Source organism: Mauremys reevesii, linkage group 3, assembly GCF_016161935.1.
Source record: "Mauremys reevesii isolate NIE-2019 linkage group 3, ASM1616193v1, whole genome shotgun sequence".
Lineage (NCBI taxonomy): Eukaryota > Metazoa > Chordata > Testudines > Geoemydidae > Mauremys > Mauremys reevesii.
In genome coordinates, this window is record NC_052625.1 from 105,882,652 (window position 1) to 105,899,217 (window position 16,566).

The window sequence follows — 16,566 nt, forward strand, 5'->3', positions numbered from 1 at the left end:
GTTTTATACTCCTCAATTTAATTTAGGTTAAATAAATACCAAAATAAACACTTTGAAATGTACTTTATTGTTTTTGGGGAAGAGGAGTTGCCCTTAAGACACACATTGAGACTGTTTGCAGGCTTGCACCCTAAAATAGTATGGAATACCTGAATTGACCTATCAGAGAACTGACCCCATGCCAACAACGGATGAGAACATTATTACATACGTAACCCACCTAGTCCATGTGTTCACTGATCTGGATCCTCCATGCAACAATATGTTGTGCTATAAGCCACTAGATCATAAGCCACATGGCTCTTTAGAAAATGTTCTCACCTTTTGAAGTGAGCTCCTTTTTTTCAAAGCTTTTAATCAAACACTGCAAATGAAAGACAACAGTGCACAGATGATCACACAGATTTGTTAAGGAGCCACTTAAATTGTTGAAACTCTAACATGAAATATGTTTAGATTCAATTCCCATTGTACATATTGAGATAGAACAGAAGTAATTTAACATGACAGATTAAAAAAAAATACCTACTGGCATGGCTGCAGTCTGCGGTACTCAGTCTGTGGCCACTAGATGGAGCTGAAGCTCTGTCTTATTTAGGCATATAGTTAGCGATAGATATTTCTATTTGATTTATAATGTACATCTTAATTAACTGAAAGGCAGTCAACAAAAATGAACAGTTCTTCATGTTAATGGACTATTGTTCTTTTTCACTTTAACTTCATCATACTGTGCTAAAAATTCCATAATGTAATGTAATCACAGAAATAAGATTAATATGGAAAAGGTCATCTACTCTGTCCTCTTCCCAGCCAGTACAGGATGGTTCTTTACTTTGTTTACTTTACTCTAGCCATAAATGTTTCAAGCAATGGGGCTTTTCACCACTTCTGTTGAGAGACTGTTCACAGTCCATAGAAGTAATTGAAACTCTCCCCTTCCTCCCCCCCCCCCCGCCCCCCAGTGATATCACTAGGGACTCTATTTGCAAATATTAGCTCTGCAGCTGCCAAGCTATTGAAATGTCACATAATTCCAAAGCTGAACCATTGCTTATTATTTCAGTTCAAGAGACTAAAGGAGAATCCTGTAGTCTTCCCTGCAGGTCCTTTTTGCAGGTGCTCAGCTGCAGCCCAATGGTCACTATACGGTAGCCAAGAAGGTGGAACAACACTGATCTCTTTGGTTGGTTTGATGGGGGCAACAAACCAAGAAAAGATTTGGAGTAAGGTGTAAAGCAGAATCAATATATTTACTCTCAGTTTCATTGGTTTAATCTTCAGCTAGCTCTCAGAAGGCTAGAGTATCTGCAGATAAAGATCCTGGTTTGTGGTCCATGCTGATTAATAGTGGTTAATAATCATCAATCCATGATTTGACCAGAGATAAGGGCCATGACTTTGCAAGCATCACCAAAACCTGATTCAATGGCATTGCTGGGCTGGTTCTGGCCCAGGTGTGTATGACCTATATTTGAAACAGCATAAAACTATGTAAGATTGATGGGTTGGTGATGTAGCTGTGCTGATCACTTCCAGTCTGAAGTGCAGGCAGTCTCTTTTACCAAAATTGGATCAAATCCACTGGACCTGATTCTCATTTACTCTAAGGTACCTTTACACTACTGTCAGTGTCAAGGTTTCTTAACGTGTGTGCAAATTATATCTGTGCCCATTTTAAGGGACCTTTACAGTGTCAACATAGTGTAAAAGGGCCTTGGTATAAATAAGAAACAGGTCCTGTGCATGTATCTTGAGAATGCTGGAATGGTGTACTGTGAAATCCCTGCATGACCTGTTGAAGATTTACATTGGGAGAACAGTGATATGAGGTTAGAGCACACTATTGAAGTGATGGACCTACTGTCATGGTCCAGTCTTGGAGGTTAATGGTATGAGGGTTTCTGGTAGAACCTGGGTGTTTCTGAGTAGTTCTAAGATACAATATTACTTTTCTGGCAGGCCACACTATCAATAATTTGGTGGATCTCTATAATCTTTTCCCTCTGCTAATGATGAAGTAACTCTTGGGTATCTTCTTTCCTAACTTTGTCTTCACACATCACCATGGCTTACAACTGAAGTGGGATGGAAGTTGTTTAGCCTGTCAGTAGTGGAAATTTTGTGCTAAATCTGCCTGACTAGCATAAAGATTTATTGAAATGTTTTACTGTAGTTGCATGAGAAAGAAAGAAGAATTTCTTTGCCTCCACCTGTCTCCACAAAGTCTTGAATGTCAGAAGTGTTCCAAATAGTGGACAGCCTGCTTAATCTAAGCTATTTTAGATCAGTGGTTTATAAATGTCTCTCTCATTGTGAGGAAGTTACAAATTACTTTTTAGAGAAAATTGAGTGGATTCAAATTGAACAGTCAGCTTTCGTGGATGCAGAGTGATATCTGCAGGGTACAAATGCTTCATCTTCTCTACTCGAGATTAGACCGCTGACACTCAGTGATGAACTACGGGTGTTGGGAAATTTTCATGTCCCAGTCTATGCATTGGACCCATCTTCTTCTGCACCAAGGAGGAGGAGATTATCCACACTTTCCTTAGGAAGGGCAAGTCACAATCTTATACAAAGGCAATTGTTGAGTTCAGCTGCCACTCCAAATAAATAAATTAAATAAATAAATAAGAAATTTCCTGATGTGGATAATCATGGCAGCTACTTCCTGGTATCATCTTCTTCCTTTTTTGGTCAAGATTACTGAGACAGTTGTGACAAGTCAATTTTTTGAATATCTGAATGCCTCTGGCCTCGTTGACTGGGATTGTCTATAGTTCAGGAGCAGACCTGGTTATGGCATGAAAAGGTAAAGGCACTGCAGTTGGTCACATGTCTGCTTGGGACAGAGTATAAACGGAAGAGGAACCTGGCTCAAAGGGAATGGGTGTGCCTTCTCTCCTGGCTGGCTAAAACAGGGAAAACCTCTGGGGTGCTATTGAGCAGTATTTTTCCAGTTGATTTGTTTTTGGTGATTGTTTAGTAGAGATAATAAGCAAGCCCGGAGGAAAGAGCCTCAAAAGAACTAAGTCTTGGAGGTTCATTTCCTTTTCCTGGCTGGTGAAACTACTCACCATCTTACACACACTGACTACTCTGGTTTTTTGATAGATGATCTCCTACTGGCACTGGATAAAGATCAAGGTCCTGATTTGTCCTCCACAGCTGAGCTGTGTGGGAGGCAATGCAGCCACTTTGGCCAGCTTTTCAACCTGAGAGTTCTCCTAGGCAAGAGGAATTCTCCACAAGCTATCTCCGGTCATTTTAAGACTGCTTTGTGCTGCTTATGTGGCACAAAGTGGCATTAGTGGACTGGAGAACCAGGCCTCAGGTATCCATGCTCAGGTGATGTTGACTTTTCTGTGAATAGATGGAGATGCCTTTCAATTAGGGCTGTCAAGTAATTAAAAAAATTCATTGCAATTAATTGTGCTGTTAAACTACAATAGAATACCATGTATTTTAAATATTTTTGGATATTAACTACATTTTCAAATATATTTAATAATAATTGGAGATATACCTATCTCCTAGAACTGGAAGGGACCTTGAAAGGTCATTGAGTCCAGCCCCCTGCCTCATTAGCAGGACCAAGTACTGATTTTTGCCCCAGATCCCTAGGTGGTCCCCTCAAGAATTGAATTCACAGCCCTGGGTTTAGCAGGCCAATGCTCAAACCACTGAGTTATCCCTCCCCCCAATTAATTTTGCTTACAGCACAGAATATAAAGTATACAGTGCTCACTTTATATTTATTTTGTATTACAAATATTTGCACTGTAAAAAAACAAAAAAAATTGTATTTTTCAATTCACCTCATACAAGTATTGTAATGCAATCTCTTTATCATGTTTAGCATATCTGGCATGTAAATACCTTGCAACTCCAGCTATAAAAGTGCCATACGAATGCGTGTTCTCACTTTCAGGTGACATTGCAAATAAGAAGCAGGCAGCAGTATCTCCTGTGAATGTAAACAAACTTGTTTGTCTTAACCATTGGCAGAATAAGAAGTAAGACCGAGTGGACTTGTAGGCTATAAGTTTTACACTGTTTTGTTTTTGAGTGCAGTTGTGTAATAAAAAAAGTCTGCATTTGTAAGTTACACTTTCACAATAAAGAGATTGCACTTCAGTACTTGTCTGAGGTGAATTGAAAAATGCTATTTCCTTTATCATTTTTACACAGTAACTCCTCACTTAACGTTGTAGTTATGGTCCTGAAAAATGCAATTTTAAGCAAAACGATGTTAAGCAAATCCAATATCCCCATAAAAATTAATGTAAATAGGGGAGGTTAGGTTCCAGGGAAATTTTTTTCACCAGACAAAAAACTATATTTATATACACACAGTATAAGTTTTGAAACAAACAATTTAACACTGTACACAGCAATGATGATTATGAAGCTTAGTGGAGGTGGTGAAGTTAGAGAGTGGAAGAGGGTGGGATATTTCCCAAGGAATGCCTTACTGCTAAATGATGAATTAGCATTCAGCTGAGCCCTCAAGGGTTAACATTGTTGTTAATGTAGCCTCATGCTCTACAAGGCAGCATGAATGGAGGGAGGGGAGACAGCATGGCAGACGGAGCGTTAGTGAGAAGATAAGGTTATATAACTGTCTTGTCCAATCCAGCCAGTGCTGTCAAATACTTTAGCAGGTGTTCAAAAAAGACTGGAGCATGGAAGAAGGTTAGCTGACTGCATATCAGTCCAGTTAAGACCGAAGTGATATTGGTAGAATGGGAAAGCCACGAGAAGCTACAGTGAGGATATGTGCCCATAATTCATTATAAGAATCTGCAATCTATGCATACTCAATATCTTATAGTAGTGCCCAACCTAGCTCATTTCCAGCCATATATGGCCAGTAAGTTTGTCTTGGTTCTGAGCCTTGTTACCAGAATGTGTGACTTTGTTAATTTGAGATTAGACTACTGCAATGCATTCTATATGGTGCTACACATTGAGGCACCTCAGTCTCTACTTGTGGTACGTAACAGTGTAGTCTCATTCAGTCTAACTTAAGTTATTGGGCTTAATAGCGGAGTATCTAGGGGAAATTTAATGACTGTGATATAAATGATCTAATGATGCATTCTGCAAAAAACCTGAGGTCTACCAATGTATTCTTGTGATTCATGTCTCTTCAATGGCCAGTTATAAGCTTTAAGACTCTAAAAGGACTCTCTGCATTGAAAATAGTGAATAGTAATTAAAAAAAAACCAGTGACATCATTATTAATTATTATTATTACTATTAATTTGTATTGCAGTAACACCTAATGGCCCCAATCTGACATCAGGATCCCATGGTGCTAGGCACTGTACAAACACAGAACAAAAGGATGGTCCATTCCCCAAAGAATTTACTGTATTGGTATAAGGGAGCACAGGGTAGCAATGAGACAAGTATAACTGCATTTCATTAGACCAAAAGAGAAAGGAGGGAAGTTTATAAGAAAAATAGAATTATTAATTAATGTATTATTACGACAACAGTGGTGATGTGTGCAGAGCTGAGAATTGTATTTGCAAGTTGACTGTGATGGCTTAGGGACAATCACAAAATGTTGTCATGTATGTCCCACAAATGTCATATAGGAATAATTACTTTCATATGTTAATTTCCCAGTTGCAACATGTGTATATTGAACTAAAACAACAGCTGTTTTGAACATAGAGGACTACTTTTTATTGACCACTGAAGGTGGCCAAACACTTAATGACCTCATACCCTGCAAGCTGCTCATGTGAAACCCATAGTGGCAGGGTTTAGAGCTTTGGTATTCAAGTCAGCTAGAGGGAACTAAAACAAGGTCCTGATTCAAGGCCCGCTGAAGTATATGGAAATCCTTCAAGGCCCCAAGAGCCTTTTTAAGGTGGCTCCATTTTCTCCAAGCATGTGCATAATTCCCATTGGCATGTTTGAAAAGAGTGTGTCTAATGATTAAAGCAAGAGACAGAGTCAGAACTCATTCTGTTCCCAGCTTTATAGCTGACTCACTCTGTGATTTGGGCCATTCATTATATTTGTGTATTTCTATTTAACTTTTCTGTGCCTCAGTTTACCTATCTGTATAATAAGTACAATAATATATGCCTTCCATACCTCACCAAAGCGTGTTGTGGAGCTCAGTTAATAGATGTTTATAAAACACTCTTAGATCCTTGCATGGAAATTACTATATAACTGGAAGTCATCATCACAGAGAGCAAAGGAGATCCCTTTATTTGTCCTTTAACCTTTCGCATCAAAACTAGTTCTTAATTTGAAAAGTCTGACCTATGTTTTTTAAAAAGGCCTGTTTATTTTAACACAGCTAATTCATGAGCTGTATATAAACAATTGTTCAGTTCAAGCAACATGATAAAACCATTGTTAATATTATGAATAAGTGATTAACAAACTTAAGAACAAAATAAAAATTTGAGCAGTGACAAGTCTTTCAAATCTATAACAAAATAAACAGAATACTGATGATCGTTTTGAGAAATGCTACAAACTAAATCATAATCTTGCCTTTATAATGTTATATGCAGAGGAAAACTTGTTATACTTTTTGAAATTCATAATCGAGAAATTTTAAGATATATCTGAAGATATTCAGGGCTAAATACCACCCACACATCTCTCTACAACCCCACTGAAGTCAGGGGGGCTGCAAGGATATAATTTAAGACAGAACTTGGTGCTCACAGGATATATGACAACACATACACTGACTTCTTATATCTGGGGACATGAAGATTTATTATTGATCTTGGCTTCACTTCAGTCATGTTTACCTTTCAGGTCAATAAAACTTGATATTCCCCATATCAGATCTGGGTTTTTTTCTATTTGTCTCTACCCCTGCTGTTTTTTATTTGTTTGTTTTTCTTCCTATGTCTTAACTCACTTGAGCTTTGAACTCTTCTCAGCAGAGGCATGTTTGTGGAGATGAGTCCACGTACATAGCAGGCAAACTCTCACGCCTACATACCCATATGCTAGGTCTGCAATCCGACTTTAATTTGTGAATGGAAACATATTTCTAATACCTATGTATTGAGAGGTCGCATGGAAAATATTCTTCATGTGGTGCTTCTGTGCCCATAGACATCTTAAAATGTGCTTCAGTACAGCAAAGTTGTTGTTTCCACCACAAACAGCTTTAGATAGCACACAGTAAAATCTGTTCTTTCTGTTATTCACTGCATGCTCCCTTCTGAACAAACAGTTCATCTGCCAGCCTGTCTAGAAAATAGGGTTATCATTATACTTAATTCACCATCATTGTGTCTATTATTGTTTCTACCTCTATCTACATTTCTTTGTCTTCCAGCACAAATGTTCTTACCATTTCCAAGCATTGTACATCTATTAACTCAATTTTTAACCTTCTACTATATCAATCTTTATTCTCCCCGTTAGTATCAATGGCTAAATATTGTTCAGATCTCCTTGCTTAGATTTCATTGTCATCAGAATCTGGTCCGGGGGAGGGACACTCCAGATAAAGACTTTTGGCTCCAATCCTGAGATGCCTTACATCCTGCATTGCTGAGGATCTAGCCGTCAGTTTCCAACTTTCTTGTTTTCTATTCTCCTCATTAACAGGTGTTGCTTGTGAAATCCAGGGAAGTGCCACATACAGAGCAGCTTCAGAAATGGGCCCTTGATAGAACGTCTCTATTTCTAAGTTTTAGTGATGACCTAAACAGTGGTGCAGGTTGACAATAACTTTGATGTAAGTGAATGTTATTTTCACACTTAAGGAGGTAGAAAGAGGATGTAGCAGGAAAAACTACTAGCAATGTAAGAAGGTATTATATAAAGTAGGCCCATCCTACTTTATCTTACACACCTTTGGTATAGTTGCTTTCCCTTTTATTATCCCCAGCAATGTCCTTGGCATGTAAATTACTCCAATTTACATGCAATGTGAAACTTCAGTAATACCGGAGTAAAACTATATATAGGGTTACCAGATAGCAAGTGTGAAAAAACGAGACAGAGGGTAGGGGGTAATGGGCGCCTATGTAAGAAAAAGTCCCAAAACACTGGACTGTCCCTTTAAAAATGGGACATCTGGTCACCCTAAATATATAGGAATGATGGAGTAGGTCATGCTGGTGGGGGAGTGGCACTATATGCGATAAAAAGCATAGAGTCAAATATAGTAAAAATCATAAATGAATCAAACTTTACCATAGAATCACTATGGATAGAAATTTCATGCAGAAATAATAAGCATATAGCAGTAGGAATATACTACTGACTACCTGTCTAGGATGGTCATGGTGACGTGAAATGCTCAGGGAGATTAGAGAAGCTACCAAAACAGAAAACCCAATAATAATAGGGGATTTCAATTATCCCAATATTGACTGGGTACATGTCCCTCAGGATGGGATGCAGAGATAAAATTTCTAGACACCATTAATGATGGCTTCTTAGAGCACCTCGTCCTGGAACCCACAAGAGGAGAGACACTAAGTGGAGCACAGGATCTGGTCCAAGAAGTGAATGTAGCCAAATTACTCAGTAATAGCAACCATAAAGTAATTAAATTTAACATCCTGGTAGAGGGGAATACCAAAGAAACCCAACACAGTATCATTTAACTTCAAAAGAGGAACTACACAAAAATGCGGAAGCTAGAGAAAGGAACAGTCACAAAAGTGAAAGATAGCAAACTGAATAGAAACTATTTTAAAACACCAAAATAGAGGCTCAAATTAAATGTATATCCCAAACAAAAAAAACATTAAGAAGCCCCAAAATTATCACCATTGCTAAACAGCAGAGAAAAGAGACAGTTAGAGGCAAAAAGGCATTATTTAAAAATTGGAAGTCAACTCCTGCTGAGGAAAATAGAAAGGAGCATAAACTCTGACAAGTCAAAGGTAAACATGTAATTAGGCAGGCCAAAAAAGAATTTCAAGACCAACTAGCAAAGGACACAAAAACAAACAGCAATTTTTTAAAGTATATCTAAAGGAGGAAGCCTGCCAAACAATCAGTGAGCCACTAGACGATCAAGGTGCTAAAGGAGCACTCAAGGAAGACAAGGCCATTGCAGGGAAGCTAAATGAATTCTTTGAATCGATCTTCACTGCAGAGGATGTGAGGGAGATTCCTACACCTGAGCCATTCTTTTTCAGTGACAAATGTGAAGAATTGTCCCAGATTGAGGTGTCAATAGAGGAGGTTTTGGAACAAATTGATAAACACAAATAAATTACAAAGGAACTCAAATATGAAATTGCATAACCACTAACTGTGGTATGTAACCTATCACTTAAATCAGCTTCTGTACCAAATGACTGGAGGATAGATAATTCAACATCCTATTCAGATGGCATCCATCTCATGAGAACAGTCCTCTGTCCATGAATGTCTCACAGAGGTCAAATATCCCAAAGCCCTCCTAATAGCACCACAGCCTGAGCCATCTGTTGGTCATCATAATCTTGTCTCACTTTCATTCTGCCCCTCTAGGGAAGGTAGAATCCCACTGAAGATCACCTAAGCCTCCATTTCCTTAAGCGGCTTCCCCAGCCTGGCATTGTCTACCTTGATGCGTCCCAGTGAGAATCTAGCTGTGTCATTGGTTCCCACATGAAGGACAATCAGTGGATTCTTTCCTGCTCCCATTAGGATTCTCTTCAGCCCCAGGTCCACATCCCATATCTTAGCTCCCGGCCAACAGCACACCCTTCTGTTCTCTGGATCAGCTCTGATGACAGGCCTGTCTGTTCTTCTTAGTAGAGAGTTACCAATCACATAGACCTGCCTTTTCCTGGTGATGGTGTGATTCTCTGGTCTTCCTCCTGTTCTTTCTGGCTGCAAGTCCTCTTGTCTTTTATTCTCCCTTGAAATCTTCTATGGGCTGTATTCTCCTGGGGCTTTAAGCTATGGGTATTTCCATTGACTATTCTCTTCTTCTTACATGACTAGCTGCTCTTCTCTTCTTCATTGCCCTTCCTCCTTCAGTTACAGCCTGCTCTGCCCCTTCTTCATTTTCCAACTCCGCAAACCTGTTCATGGGGTCTCTTTCTTCCTCACTATCTGGTCTTTTCCTCTGCCTGGTTTTCATAGTCATATATTTCCAATTCTTACTTTCCTCACCCAGCAGTCTCCTTTCACAGTTCTTCAGGCCAGCTTTCATCTACAAATCTTGACTTTTCCCTTCAGCCTGCTCTTGCCTTCCCTCCATCATTTTCTTGAATCCCCTTCAAAACTCAACCATAGTTTTCTCCTGCATCTCCAAACCTCAGATTGTCTCTTCCATCGGTTCTATCAAGCAGCCCTTCATACAAACTAAGCCCTTTTCATTTACCTGCTCCAAGATCACATCCCACAGCTTCCACATATGGTCATCTTCATTGTCTCTTCTATTGCTTGGTTCACTACCACTGCTGCCTCAGTGACTACCATAGCCTCCCCAGCTCAAGTCTTCTCAAGGAAAAAGAAAAAACAAAACAAAAAACAAACAAAACCAAAAACCTAAACAAACATCAAGATAAAACCAGAACATTCCCTCCCACAAACTCCCCTTATAAACTCCCACTCAAACTCCTCTGTTTACAGCTCTGTTTGCTGGCTCCTGTGCCGCTGTAATTTTTCTGTTCTGTTCATTCCCTCTGAAGCATTGGCCTCTGTCAGAAGACAGGATCTTGGGCTAGCTGGACCATTGGTCTGACCCAGTATGGCCATTCTTGTGTTCTTATATAATTTACACCACTATTTACATCTGAATTTGTTCCAGAGACTTCCATTGGATTACACCTGCTTACACCAGGTCTAAATTTGGCCAGTCAATCTTGGATCCCACAGGTGCATTGATATGAAGTCTTTTTTGGTGGAGGGATGACACTTTTTTAAGAAAGTTGGACTGAAATAGATGGTTCTGAAAAAAACTGTCCTTGGTTCAAGGATTTTTTTGCTCTTCTATTCAGATTCTGCTCCAGTTTACAGTGGTGTTATTAATCCCCAGTAGCTTCATTGAAGTAACAGAATAACTGAGCAAAAGATCTGGCCCTTTTTCTTCTCATTAGATTTCCTGCATATATTGGTATAAAGAAAGGCTGTTTCAAAACTGCAGAAATGCATTCAGATATGACTGAATGCCCCACCTGAGGGATTCCCTTACCTTCAGAGGGATTTTTCCTGAGACTATTAACTAACTCACCAAGTTTCCTCAAACAGCAGATAACATAACAGATTTATAGCGAGTTTATCTCTTGGGCAAGCTGAAGTGGTGGAAATTGCCTGGAGAAAATTGAAACCCTAATAACTGATTCTTCTTGCTGTTAAGATTTTGAAAGTCCTGAGTCTTTCCAAGATCAAATCAAAACTGCTCAGCAGCAAGCCATGGGGAATTCCTCCAGATTCCTAGAGCAGCTTTCTTGCTTAAATCCAGAAATGATACTGTTACAGATGTAGATTTAGAATGAAATTATTTGCCTAAAATAGAGAATTTTGTTACCTCTAGGGATTTTCAGTATCTGCTAATTTGGCTGTTATTAACTTTGTCATTGATATCCAGAATCTATGAATTGTAGAGGAATGCTGCAAAAGCTTAGTTATATAAGAAACCCTCGAGGCCATGAAATGTTATAAGAGGCAAATCATAAATTGACAGCTCTTCTGTGATTGATTTGGAGCCAGAAAATCAGAGGGAAAAGAATACTGTATGGGACACCTGGTTTATGTATGTAAATAAATATATATTTGCATATGCAAATATGATTTTTTCCCCTTCTCCATTTTGATGTGGGAGCTGCTGGTGATAGCAGAACTTCTTCCCATTGCCAGCAAGGTCACCATTCAAAAACATCTGATTGATCCAAATGTTTACCACATTCCTATAGGGGTAAATGAAATCTGAAAGAAGATAATTCACGACTCACAGTAGGGGTTTGAAGGACCATGTGCGCTGGAACAATTTGTATAGTGGGGTTGCTGAGAGCCATTGAACCAAACTGTAAGCCCTGTACATGATGGAAACCACTTAAAGCCGGGGGATGCGGCAGCACCCCTAGTTCCAGCACCTATGTGTAGCACCCTATGGCAACAAAACTGTAGCTGTATACGGCAGAGAAATACTGCCAGACTAAGCACAAGCCTCTGCATTGTTTGCATCAAAATGTGTCCCCACATATCCTGAGAGTTTTATGGAAACAATTGTTATATAGTGTTCATTCCATGTGACACTTCGCTTGTGTGTTTTGTAAAATGCATTGCACATATGTTTAAATATGATGGGCCAAATTTATCCCTGGAGTAGAATTACACCAGGAATGAATTCTGCCCATTTGTGTGTAAACCCCACACTGGGACAGAAGGGATTAAGGAGCCATTCTGGGCCCAGGTGACTCCATCCCGCTAGACCTGTTGTAGCAGGAGGAGGAGCTTAAGAGGGAGGTTGCTCAGAAGGGGACAGTGGAAGGGAAGGAGAGAGAAAGGGAGAGAAGAGACGAGAGGAGAGGAGACCTATCTTGGGAGCTCCTGAATGAGGATACAGCAGGAGTCCTTCCTGAAAGGGTGGGCCTGCAACTGGCAGCTGCTCAAGGCCTTAGAAAGGGTCTATGAAAGAGATCCAGCTGTGAGCTTTCCCTCTTGGGCAGAGGGCTAAGAGAAGCCTGGGAGGCTGAGCCCTGAGCTGGGAGCCTGGCTGGAAACAGGCCCGATCAGGGACTGCAGCCTGCCTGAAACCATGGGTTGAGGGAGAGCATGGCAGCCTCAAGCAGTGGGAATAAAACCCAGGAACTTGCCCCAGCTTGAAGCAGGGTCCAGCCTGCAAAGAAAAAGGCTACCAGCTGTGCTGAAGATTCAGTTGTATTTGCTATCTTCTGTTGGACTTGAAGTGAAGGATTTTGATGCCTTGTGGGGAAGCAAGTGATAAGAAGTCTCCAAGGGAGGCAGCCCTGGAGCATTCTGGGGTGTTTGATATCACTGCCTCTTGTAGGGCTCAGGGTCAGATCATGGTGGAGAGCAAGGGCCTGGGCTCCCCTAGCAACCACCCTTTTTGTGGAAGGGGTATAAACCCCTCCCCCAAGGAGAGGATAGAGACATTGCAAGCACTGAGTCAAGGGCATGTCACCCACAGGGGCCCGGAGGAGAGCTGAAACTTTTTTCTTTTGCGGGGACTCTGTATATATTTTGTTGGATTCTGTTACCCCAGAAGGGAGAAAGCTCAACTGGTGACCTGACTGGAGGGTGAGATGGCAGGAAACCAAGGCAGGTTTCTGATAGAATGTCATCAAAATTTACATAGTCTTGCAGAACATGTTGAGTTTGAGAAATTGACATATTCTGACAAAAACATGTTGTGCCAAATTTTTTCCAACAGCTCTACTAATTCTTGCTCAGGATTTCATGGCACTCACTACCCCACCACTGTGCACTCCCAGAGGGCTAGGAACAATCTGACCCAAAGTGTCTGCCGTTGCCAGTTTTTAAGAAATTTGAATCAGTAGCAGCATATGAATCAGTAATGCTGGTAAATTCTGTCTGGGCTTTCTCTTTGTTGATGCTGGGCCTTCAGGAACCCTACTTTTGAGTGTCCTACTTCATCCCTCCCTGCTTACAGAGGCATTGTCAAGTCACCAATGTTAAAAAAAGATTTCCCTTAAGGACTGATTTTTCTTGTAAGCCATAATGTCTGGATTCCCCCTGGACAATGTGTGAAACCATATTTCCCATGTTGAGAAATAAAAGCAAGCAGCAAAACGCCTTGAAAAGCAAGCAACAAAATTCCATACAAAGTGTACATATGTGGACTCTTTCCCCCAACTCAGCCACTGTCCCTACTGCTGCGTCAGGATCTTTAGTTCCCACTAAAGTCAGGTTGAGATCCTGGCAACATGTTGAGCATCGTCTGGTCCAGCCTCAACTCTCACTGGTCACCCAGTTCACTGACCTGCAATTTTCTGCTTCCTCTCTGTCCCTCACAAGTAAGTTTAAGGTATCCTTTGGGCTCTCTAATAATAGATTGAGCTGGGTTGTCTTGAGGATTTGGTTCAGTGCATTGTAAAATGGGTCCCGCAGCCCTAGGGACATGTAGAGCTTGCTGATTATAGATGCTTCTATTATATTTTGAAACTTAAGATTGTAACTCGTTTGTGTATATATGTTTGCCTGCTTTAACCTTGCAAATAACTATGTGGTTCCCTTTTCCTACTTAATAATTCTTTATATAGTTAATTATAGGATTGGATACAAGCATTATCTTTAGTGTGAGATCAAAGGTGCAATTCACCTGCAGTAAGTGTCTGGTGCTGTGGGGCTGGGAGTAACCTGAATATTGTGATTTTGGGACCATCTATCACTAAGGTGCACTCACCTGAGTGGCAAGGTAGATCAGAGTACTCCAGGGGACTGTCTGTGACTCCATGTTAAGGCTGTTATAATGCCTAAACAGTTTACATTTGATAATTCTTGGGGATATCTAAGTATAGAACTCACAACCAATCTGGGGTTTGTGCCCTGGTTCTTAATCTGCCCTGAAGTTGGTACTCATGCTTTTGAGTCACTGCAGACAAGATTACAAGGCCTCAGTCTGTCATTATCTTTCTTCTCTCGTTAGGATGTCAGAAAGGGGGGCAGCAGAAATGTCTGTTGGGCAGTCAATTTGCAAGGGGCCTCTCTGCTCTGCTATTAGAGTCAGTCCCCTGGGATGCTTGTACTCAAACTCTGGAGTGTTTCTCTCTTGATGTGTCATCCAGTCCTTCCCCCTCCTTTGGTCTCTCTCTCTCTCGCTCTCGCTCTCTTTCCCTTGGTAGCTGGAATACCGGGTGAGAGTCCTGTTGCTGTCCTGTCCTTGCCTGCGCCCTCCCCCTGCTTTTTACTCCACTCAACTCTTCTTCTCTTTCTGGTAAGTCTGACAAACAATTTCTCTGCTGACACTATTTTAGGGCACCGGTCACTGCCTTTCATCAAAACACCTCACTTCAGTACTGTCAGTGCAAGTTTTCACGATAAGTTTATTTTGGGGGCATTACTTTGAAAGCATAGGTGCTGTGTGTGTGAGACACAAAGCCGATATAACAATAACAGCTCTGTGCTGGCTGCCACTGAAAGCAAGACATGCATTTCTCCAAAGAAAGATTAAAAAAATAAAACAATTAAATGAAGATGGATCTTATATGAGATCAAGGAACATGGCTGTTTTGCTGCAAAAATGATCAGGACTCAGGTGTGGATGAGACGTAAGGCAGGTGATCTAGTAAAGTTTCTGGGTCTGGTTTCTTACAGTTCTTCTGCGGGTGTGTGTCCTGCAGCATCCAGTTACTTTGCTGATCTTTGTACTAGAAGTTGTTGATAAATGCTGACTACTTTATGCCTGTTACGTAATTAGTTGTGTCAGGTTTATTATTGTTTTTGAAGGAATATGAAGGGTTTAGGATAACAGAAGGCACATCCATTTGTCTGTGGGATAATCAGAACTAATCTGACATGGGACATGCCGGAGTTTGACATTTACTGCTTTATGTTTTGCTGTAGTTTAAGTCTGAGTTCATTTATAGGTAAAACTTTTGTTTTGATCAACACATGTTGTTTGGTTTAATCTGTTGAAGACTCTGCTTTACAGATGATTTTTAATGAATTTCAAGAATAAAGTGCAAAATACCATTACCCATTTTAGAAGTGCTTAAAATAGCTTCTGGCAGCAGAGCAGATGCCATGTGTCTTTCTGCTGGCTACAAGAGAAGGCAAGAACTAAATATAGATAAGTGTTTGCAAACCTTCTTGAAGTGCAAACTGAAAGGCTAAAGAAATACTTGTGGCAGAGAAGATGACACTTTTCATAATCCACATCCTCACTTTAAAGGACTTGCGTTGTTTACAGAAAAAAAAACCACATTTATTTTTGTGGCTGTTCATAATTGATTAGTATTTCCTAAGTGCAGCGTGTAACATGGTGGCAGAGCGTCTGTACTGCATGGGTGACTATTTTTTCCAGCAGTAGAAGAATACTATTATCACAATACTGCTAAGTCAGGGCACTGCCCTTTTCTATTTTGGGACTAATTGGCCTTTAAAGTAAACGGATAGACCTGAAAGTGAGATTTAAGGGTCACTGTCAGAAAACATTTAAAAGGGTGCTGTATTTTAGATCCAAACAAACTCAACATATGACAATACTGACTGTCTTGGGATTATCAAATGGGGACCCACAGTTTCTCTCTCCCTTCGGGCTAAGCAGATTGTGTGTTCAAATCCCCCGCATCAGTGTATAGGCTGACTGCAGTAGTAGAAGCTGGACTGGCTGCTAAAGTGGGGTGCTATCTCCAGTGGCAGTTAAAGTCTCATTACATTTGTTTTAAAAAGGAATATTAGAGGATAACGCCAATGTCTTAACCAGTGTTCCCACAATGTCCTAACCAGTGTCCCTGAAGGCACAAAGGGTAGGTTTACACAGCAAAGAAAAACCCACAGCTGGCCCATGCAAGCCTACTTGGGCTTGCGGGGCTCGGGCTGGGGGCTGTTTCATTGCTGTGTAGACTTCTGGGCATGGGCTGGAGCCTGAGCTCTGGGACCGTCCCCACCCTGCAGCGTCCTAGAGC

General features: G+C 40.6%; 1 protein-coding gene across 1 annotated transcript in view; it reads left to right on the plus strand.

Moving 5' to 3' along the window:
- Nucleotides 1-14,786: 14,786 nt before the first annotated feature.
- TXLNB (taxilin beta) overlaps nt 14,787-16,566 on the plus strand; it is a 49,323-nt gene continuing 47,543 nt past the window's right edge. Inside the window, exon 1 of the mRNA XM_039532525.1 lies at nt 14,787-14,873. The gene's annotated coding sequence lies outside the window, so the exon portion shown is untranslated. The remainder of the gene's footprint in view (nt 14,874-16,566) is intronic.